Source organism: Oncorhynchus clarkii, chromosome 26, assembly GCF_045791955.1.
Source record: "Oncorhynchus clarkii lewisi isolate Uvic-CL-2024 chromosome 26, UVic_Ocla_1.0, whole genome shotgun sequence".
Taxonomy (NCBI): Eukaryota; Metazoa; Chordata; class Actinopteri; order Salmoniformes; family Salmonidae; genus Oncorhynchus; species Oncorhynchus clarkii.
The window spans coordinates 13,297,753-13,306,010 of record NC_092172.1 but is presented as its reverse complement, the minus strand read 5'-3'; positions in this window follow the sequence as shown (position 1 = coordinate 13,306,010).

The window sequence follows — 8,258 nt, the reverse complement described above, 5'->3', positions numbered from 1 at the left end:
TGCCCTTGACCAGCACAAAAACATCCTGTGGCATTCTGCATTAGCATCGAATAGCCCCCGTGATATGCAACTTTTCAGGGAAGTTAGGAACAAATATACACAGGCAGTTAGAAAAGCAAAGGCAAGCTTTTTCAAAAATGTGCATCCTGTAGTACTAACTCAAAAAAGTTCTGGGACACTGTAAAGTCCATGGAGAATAAGAGTACCTCCTCCCAGCTGCCCACTGCTCTGAGGCTAGGAAACACTGTCACCACCGATAAATCCACAATAATTGAGAATTTCAATAAGCATTTCTCTACGGCTGGCCATGCTTTCCACATGGCTACCCCTACCCCGGTCAACTGCCCGGCACCCTCCACAGCACCCCGCCAAAGCCCCCACCATTTCTCCTTTACCCAAATCCAGATAGCTGATGTTCTGAAAGAGCTGCAAAATCTGGACCCCTACAAATCAGCCGGGCTAGACAATCTGGACCCCCTCTTTCTAAAATTACCTGCCGAAATTGTTGCAACCCCTATGACTAGCCTGTTCAACCTCTCTTTCGTATTGTCTGAGATTCCCAAAGATTGGAAAGCTGCCGCGGTCATCCCCCTCTTCAAAGGGGGCGACACTCTAGACCCAAACTGCTACAGGCCTATATCTATCCTACCCTGTCTTTCTAAGGTCTTCGAAAGCCAAGTTAACAAACAGATTACTGACCATTTCGAATCCCACCATACCTTCTCCGCTATGCAATCTGGTTTCAGAGCTGGTCATGGGTGCACCTCAGCCATGCTCAAGGTTCTAAACGACATCATAACCGCCATCGATAAGAGACATTACTGTGCAGCCGTATTCATCGACCTGGCCAAGGCTTTCGACTCTGTCAATCACAACATTCTTATTGGCAGACTCGACAGCCTTGGTTTCTCAAATGATTGCGTCGCCTGGTTTACCAACTACTTCTCTTATAGAGTTCAGTGTGTCAAATCGGAGGGCCTGTTGTTCGGACCTCTGACAGTCTCTATGGGGGTGCCACAGGGTTCAATTCTCGGGCCGACTCTCTTTTCTGTATACATCAATGATGTTGCTCTTGCTGCTGGTGATTCTCTGATCCACCACTACGCAGACGACACCATTCTGTATACTTCTGGCCCCTCCTTGGACACTGTGTTAACTAACCTCCAGACGAGCTTCAATGCCACGCAAGTAAAACTAAATGCATGCTATTCAATCGATCACTGCCCGCACCTGCTCGCCCGTCCAGCATCACTACTCTGGACGGCTCTGACTTAGAATACGTGGACAACTACAAATACCTGGGTGTCTGGTTAGACTGTAAACTCTCCTTCCAGACTCACATTAAGCATCTCCAGTCCAAAATTAAATATAGAATCGGCTTCCTATTTCGCAACAAAGCATCCTTCACTCATGCTGCCAAACATACCCTCGTAAAACTGACCATCCTACCGATCCACGACTTCGGTGATGTCATCTATAAAATAGCCTCCAACACTCTACTCAACAAACTGGATGTAGTCTATCACAGTGCCATCCGTTTTGTCACCAAAGCCCCATACAGTACCCACCATACGCTCTCGTTGGTTGGCCCTCGCTTCATACTCGTCGCCAAACCCACTGGCTACAGGTTATCTACAAGTCTCTGCTAGGTAAAGCCCCGCCTTATCTCAGCTCACTGGTCACCATAGCAGCACCCACTCGTAGCACGCGCTCCAGCAGGTATATCTCACTGGTCACCCCCAAAGCCAACTCCTCCTTTGGTCGTCTTTCCTTCCAGTTCTCTGCTGCCCATGACTGGAACGAATTGCAAAAATCTCTGAAGCTGGAGACTCACATCTCCCTCACTAGCTTTAAGCACCAGCTGTCAGAGCAGCTTACAGATCCCTGCACCTGTACATAGTCCATCTGTAAACAGCCCATCTATCTACCTACCTCATCCCCATACTGGTATTTATTTATTTTGCTCCTTTGCACCCCAGTATCTCTACCTGCACATTCATCTTCTGCCGATCTACCATTCCAGTGTTTAATTGCTATATTGTAATTATTTCGCCACCATGGCCTATTTATTTCCTTAACTTACCTCATTTGCACTCACTGTATATAAACTTTTTGTTTTCTTTTGTTCTACTGTATTATTGACTGTATGTTTTGTTTATTCCATGTGTAACTCTGTGTTGTTGTATGTGTCGAATTGCTACACTTTATTTTGGCCAGGTCGCAGTTGCAAATGAGAACTTGTTCTCAACTAGCCTACCTGGTTAAATAAAGGTGAAATAAAAATGTAAATAAAATAAAAAAATTCATAGAAAATGGCTCAAGTAAAAGTGAACGTCACCCAGTAAAATACTACTTGAGTAAAAGTCTAAAAGTATTTGGTTTTAAATATTCTTAAGTGTCAAAAGTAAATGTAATTGCTAAAATGTACTTAATATCAAAAGTAAAAGTATAAATAATTAAAAATTCTTTATATTAAGTAAACCAGACGGCACAATTCTCTTGCTTTTTTTTATTGACGGATAGCCATGGGCACACTCCACCACTCAGATATAATTTACAATTGAAGCGTTTGTATTTAGTGAATCCGCCAGATCAGGTAGTAGGGAAGACCAGGGATGTTCTCTTGATAAGTGTGTGAATTGGACCATTTTCCTGGCCTGCAAAGCATTTCAAATGTAACGAGTACTTTTGGGTGCCAGGGAAACTGTATGGAGTAAAAATATAAATAGTAAGGTACAGCTACCCCCCAAAAACTACTTAAGTAGTACTTGAAAGTATTTTTACTTAAGTACTTTACAACTCTGCCGACAGGACAACAACCCTAAGCACACAGTCAAGACAACGCAGGAGTGGCTTCGGGACAAGTCTCTGAATGTCCTTGAGTGGCCCAGCCAGAGCCCGTACTTGAACCTGATCAAACATCTCTGGAGAGACCTGAAAATAGCTGTGCAGCAATGCTCCCCACCCAAGTGACAGAGCTTAAGAGGATATGCAGAGAACAATGGGTGAAACTCCCCAAATACAAGTATGCCAAGCTTGTAGCTTCACCCAAGAAGACTCGAGGCTGTAATCGTTGCCAAATGTGCTTCAACAAAGTACTGAGTTAAGGGTCTGCATACTTGTAAATGTGATATTTCAGTTTTTTATTTGTAATAACTTTGCAAAAAATAATTTAAACCTGTTTTTGCTTCGTCATTATGAGGTATTGTGTGTAGATTGATGAGGAAAAAAACAATTTAATCCATTTTAAAATAAGGCTGTAAACGTAACAAAATGTGGAAAAAGTCAAGGGATCTGAGTACTTTCTGTCTTTAATTCCAGTTTGTCTACAAATGAATAATTGATATGTAGGATTCACGTCTCCATCTCAACCAATAATCAAAATGAAAGAATAGTACTAGATCAAATCAAACTTTAAATGCACTTTAAATAAAGTTTGATATGATTTAGTCCAATTCTTAAACGTCAATTTTTGGAGACGTGAATCTAATATTTAAACGATTAATTTGTAGACAAACTGGAATTAAAACTAGACTAATCAGTGGCACAGATGGAACTATCCAAGCAGAAGACACATCTCCTTCAAATGTTGATATTTGGTTGCATTGACAACCAAACACAATTCAATATCACTAAATATCATAACATTTGAAATCCGGACTAGAAACCCTAGGCCTATTTGTATTGTCTATTTTGAGTTGAATTCTGGGTTGAATTGAAACAATAGCTGTTGATGACTTTGCAAATGCTATATAAGCCTCAATAGCATCAACGATGTTATATGAGTGGTAAAGTAGGGTCACATTTCATTTGTCTCTGTTCAACCTACCTTTAGGAATGACTTCGATAGCAACAGTGAATCTGTTTTGTTTTTAAGTGAAGATCTATCAAGAATCATTCTCACGATGGCACATTGGTAATAGTCTGTGACTAATATCATAGCTAAGCAGGGCTGGGCTTGGTTAAAACCTTGGATGGGAGAAGATATGACGTTTTAAAGGTGCAAATTCAACATATTTTATACAAGGGTCGTCTATGTTGGGATGTGGTTACCATGATGACATCATCCTGTTGTGAAAATACACCCTCAAAACAACCGTTTATGTTGATGACCTTTTTTCAAATCCGATGTATTTTCCACATGGATTCCACATCACAAGGGTGCTGAGGGTGGATGAATATTTTACATACAGTGAGTCGATCTTTGTATTTATCAATGGAGCCTCTGATTGTTGAATGGCCTGTATGGTGAATCACCTCACCTTCAGAGAACAAATCTGTGACAGACTAAAATATGCTGGCTGGCTCCATGTACGTGTCATAAACATATTCAAATCTCTCTGTGAATAACAAATGCCTTAAGGTCTCTCCTTTTTTTTACTGGCAAATGTAATTTTGTTTGTTTAAAGGAAAGCATCTTTCTTTTTGTCCTTAAAAAACTAAATACAGGAATGAATGGTGATATTTGACAGGGAGGTTGTTTGTTGAGGTTCTTCCAAGAGCGCTATCAGTAGCTGACACAATGTTCTTCCTGTTAATTGTCTGGGTCCTATTTACCTGGGTGGTAATGATAGGAGCTTCCCTTGAGCACCTTGCATCAGAAAACTTCACTCTAGAGTCTAGAGAGTAACAGGAGGGATTAATGCCAGCCTGCCTATTCAGAGTTGCTACAAACAATGGGGCAGAACACGTTTTAAGCACTTAAAAAATGCTATAGTTAATCTGCTTTTCAAACTTTATCTTTTGGTAGAAGACTAGCTTAAAATCATATCCAATGCCTAATACACAATTTCAAGAAGGTAAAACGTTTTTTGATTAAACTTTTTTGGTCATGTCTTGCAAAGTTTTTGACCTTACAATTTCACTAAGCGATGTGAGTGGGTACATTCACTAACCTCAGACTGGCTAGTCACACAGCGAGAGCAAGCAGGCTAAATCATCTCTTTTTCCATATAAGTGTAGCCGCAAGGAAAGTTGTCTTATTTCCCAACAGCTCCCACCTGTGTATAATGGCTGAACCAACCCTAATGTAACCTCACCAAACACAATGTTGCTCAGATGCCTACAAGGACTGTTTCTGTCCCTCACCAGCACACCATTATAGCATGAAAATGAAAAACATCAAAAGGAACCAAACATAATAGCTTCTGCTACCAGAGATTTGAAATGCAATACAATGATTACTATGCGTGTATTTCTTTTCAGCCTAAAATGTGTCTGTGAATCACTTGGCAGGTTAAAAAACATTTAAAGTAGCATCTTGTTTACCAGAGTTGCTCTTTGTTTTGAAAAATATGCAACCTGTCAAGTTACCCCACGACATTGCCTGAAGTGAAACACATTACTACAATTTCATTTCTCATCTTTATCTGGCAGCAGATTTGGTGCCAACTATTTGAGATTGGCAATTAGGCAGTAGGAACTTTAACCATGAGCTGAGAACATCCTCTCGTCAATGTCTACCTTTTCAGTTGAAAGGGGGAAATGGTTTAGAGCTGGTTGGGTGGCAGAGATGTCTGCGGGGGCAGTTTAAGGATGCAGTTAGCCAGTAACTTTCGAGATTTCCTAAACAAAAAGGATTTCTTGTTGTCATTTCAAACCCTAATTAGATGAACCACAGATGGGCTGTCAGTGTCCAGAGTGCCTGGGGAAATAAACAGTGCTGTCATTCTGGTGGCCACAGAGTCAAAGCGCTGGGTATATACAGTATGCAAACATAGACCTACGAACACTGTTGTCAGACTGTTAGTTGTGCCATAATGATACAACCCAAATTATAGGTCCACTTTTAGATTGTGAAATGAACAACACACAGCAGCATATTTTAATCATGCCTCTGTCTCACTCTCTCTCCTCTCTTTCTCCCTCTTCCCCATATCTCTCTCTCCCAGTAAGTGGTTCTTTTGACAGTCCAGTGTTCTCCTTAGCCTTGCCTTGTGTCACATGACCAGCCATGTGTCAGATCATTTATGTCATGGTAGTGCTGTAGGAGGAATATGCTTTAATCACATCTCTGCCAGCCAGACCTCTGCTCTGACATACCAGCCTCTCCCCATCCATTTCCATCTAATGCTTCCTCGCAGCATCTCCAGACTGCTCTGATTATGAGGAGGGAATGTGATATCCAAACCCCCTCTCTGTCAACTGGGGGGATAAGATGAAGCACGGCTCTGCGGAGCACGCATCTGACATGTTCCATATTCAGCAAAGAGCATTTCTCTCAACAAACAAGCAATTCACTGCTCAGTGATGGGCCTGGTGCCAATCACAGCCTATTTATTGGGCTCCCGGGTGGCGCAGTGGCCTAAGGCATTGCTTCGCAGTGCTAGAGGTGTCACTGCAGACCCTGGTTCGATCCTGGGCTGTATCACAACTGCCCATGATCGGGAGTCCCATAGGGCAGTGCACAATTGACCTAGTGTTGTCCGGGTTAGGGGACCGTGGTAGGCTGTCATTGTAAATAAGAATTTGTTAAAATATATATACAATAATTTTGTCGCCATAATAACCCTGTTGCTGACATAGTTTGTGAGGCCAGCACATGGGAGTGAGGAGTAGCTTCCTGATTATATGCACATTTACGAGGTCTACCATTTACTAGGTCTACCATTTGGTGATCTGTTGTCAGGAAGATGGCATGGTCGTACATAAATAGTGATAGTAGATAAAAATCTATTGTATATATTTTTTTTAAATACTTTTTTTTATGCCACATTTGTAAACTATGACATGACTCATGAGGTTTTGTGTGAGAGATCACATTGTAGACATTATCAGGACTCCTGAGACATCCAGTGGCTTGTTGACCACAGCTAGCAGGGTGTTCTCTTCTCCACTAACGTTTCTCAAATGGAAGGAAGTTGGATCCTGATGGGGCCAAAAGATGAAAATGGTTGGTTCTAGTGTAGCTTGTGTAACTGCTGAGGCGGTAAATTTTAGAGCAGAGGTCTGAAAGACATTTAGTACTGTCTGAACACATTACTCTCATGAGTGAACACCATTAAAAACTCACAAATCAAGTGTTTCCAAATGCGTTTATGACTAAATCCGACGTCATCTGATGAATAATGCAATACTGATAAAGTTCTGTACAGTGTTTAAATATTGACACAGCAATGTTCACATTGTACATAAACCATAGTCTCTAAGCTTGTAAAATATTTTGTCACTGTGACAAAATGTACCAAACAGCTATTTAGTACAGATCATATGGAACTTATCCTGATTTCTTTGAGTGATGTTTATTGAAAATGCTACAAAATGTTAACTTTAGTCATGTAATTTCGAGTTAGATATTATTTTAATTGAAATAAATTGATTAGCATTTATTCGATCAACATTGTATAAGTGCTGTAAATATCTGGAGCATGTTTTTCCTTGAATAATAATAATAATCTTATAAACAACATATAATGGTATGAGAATATTCAGAGGTAAATGTAGCCCCTCTAATGGTGTAACTTTACAGCCGCTAAACAGAACAGATTAAACAGAGGATTTGGTCTTTGTGGGTCATTCACCCTCAAAACATAAGATAAGGCATCTGAATCGTTATGTCTATTTCAGTGAATTTATAAATGTTTAATTTATGTTTCATATTCATTTTTGCTTGTTTATGTTTATTCAGATACATTTTTCCTTGTGTACACTGGCATCCATGAGATGAATAAGGTCATTTTCATGTAAAAGGGCCCATGAACACCAACATGTAAAGGTCATAGGAGCATGTCAAACTGGGTGTCAAATGAAAGCTAAGAGTCTCTATTTTTTTTTAAACCATTTTCCATCTTAGAAATTAGGAATAAGCAAGTGCTTTGAATTTATGGAAAAGGGGTCTTTGAAAACTACCAGAAAAAGTCTTAAAATGGTATCAGAAATATTCAAAACACAATAATGTTGAAGAAATGACCCCTGCCAACTAATATCAACACATATTTCGCTTTGGAGAAATGTTTCTGCCTTCTGTAAGTTTATGAAACATTGCCTTGTGCCTTGAAATAGTAGTCACAAATCACAGTTTGGTTCACAAGTTTGGACAGCACAGTACACAGCACAGTACAGAAAAGTAGAGTATAGTTTAGTACAGTACTGTACAGTAGAGTAGAGTTTAGTACAGTACACAGTAGGGCACACTACAGTTGAGTACACTATAATGTACTGTACCGTACATAACTCTACTGTACTGATTTCTACTCTACTGTGTTGTATTGTACTCTACTGTACAGAACTCTACTGTAATGATTTCTACTCTACTGTGT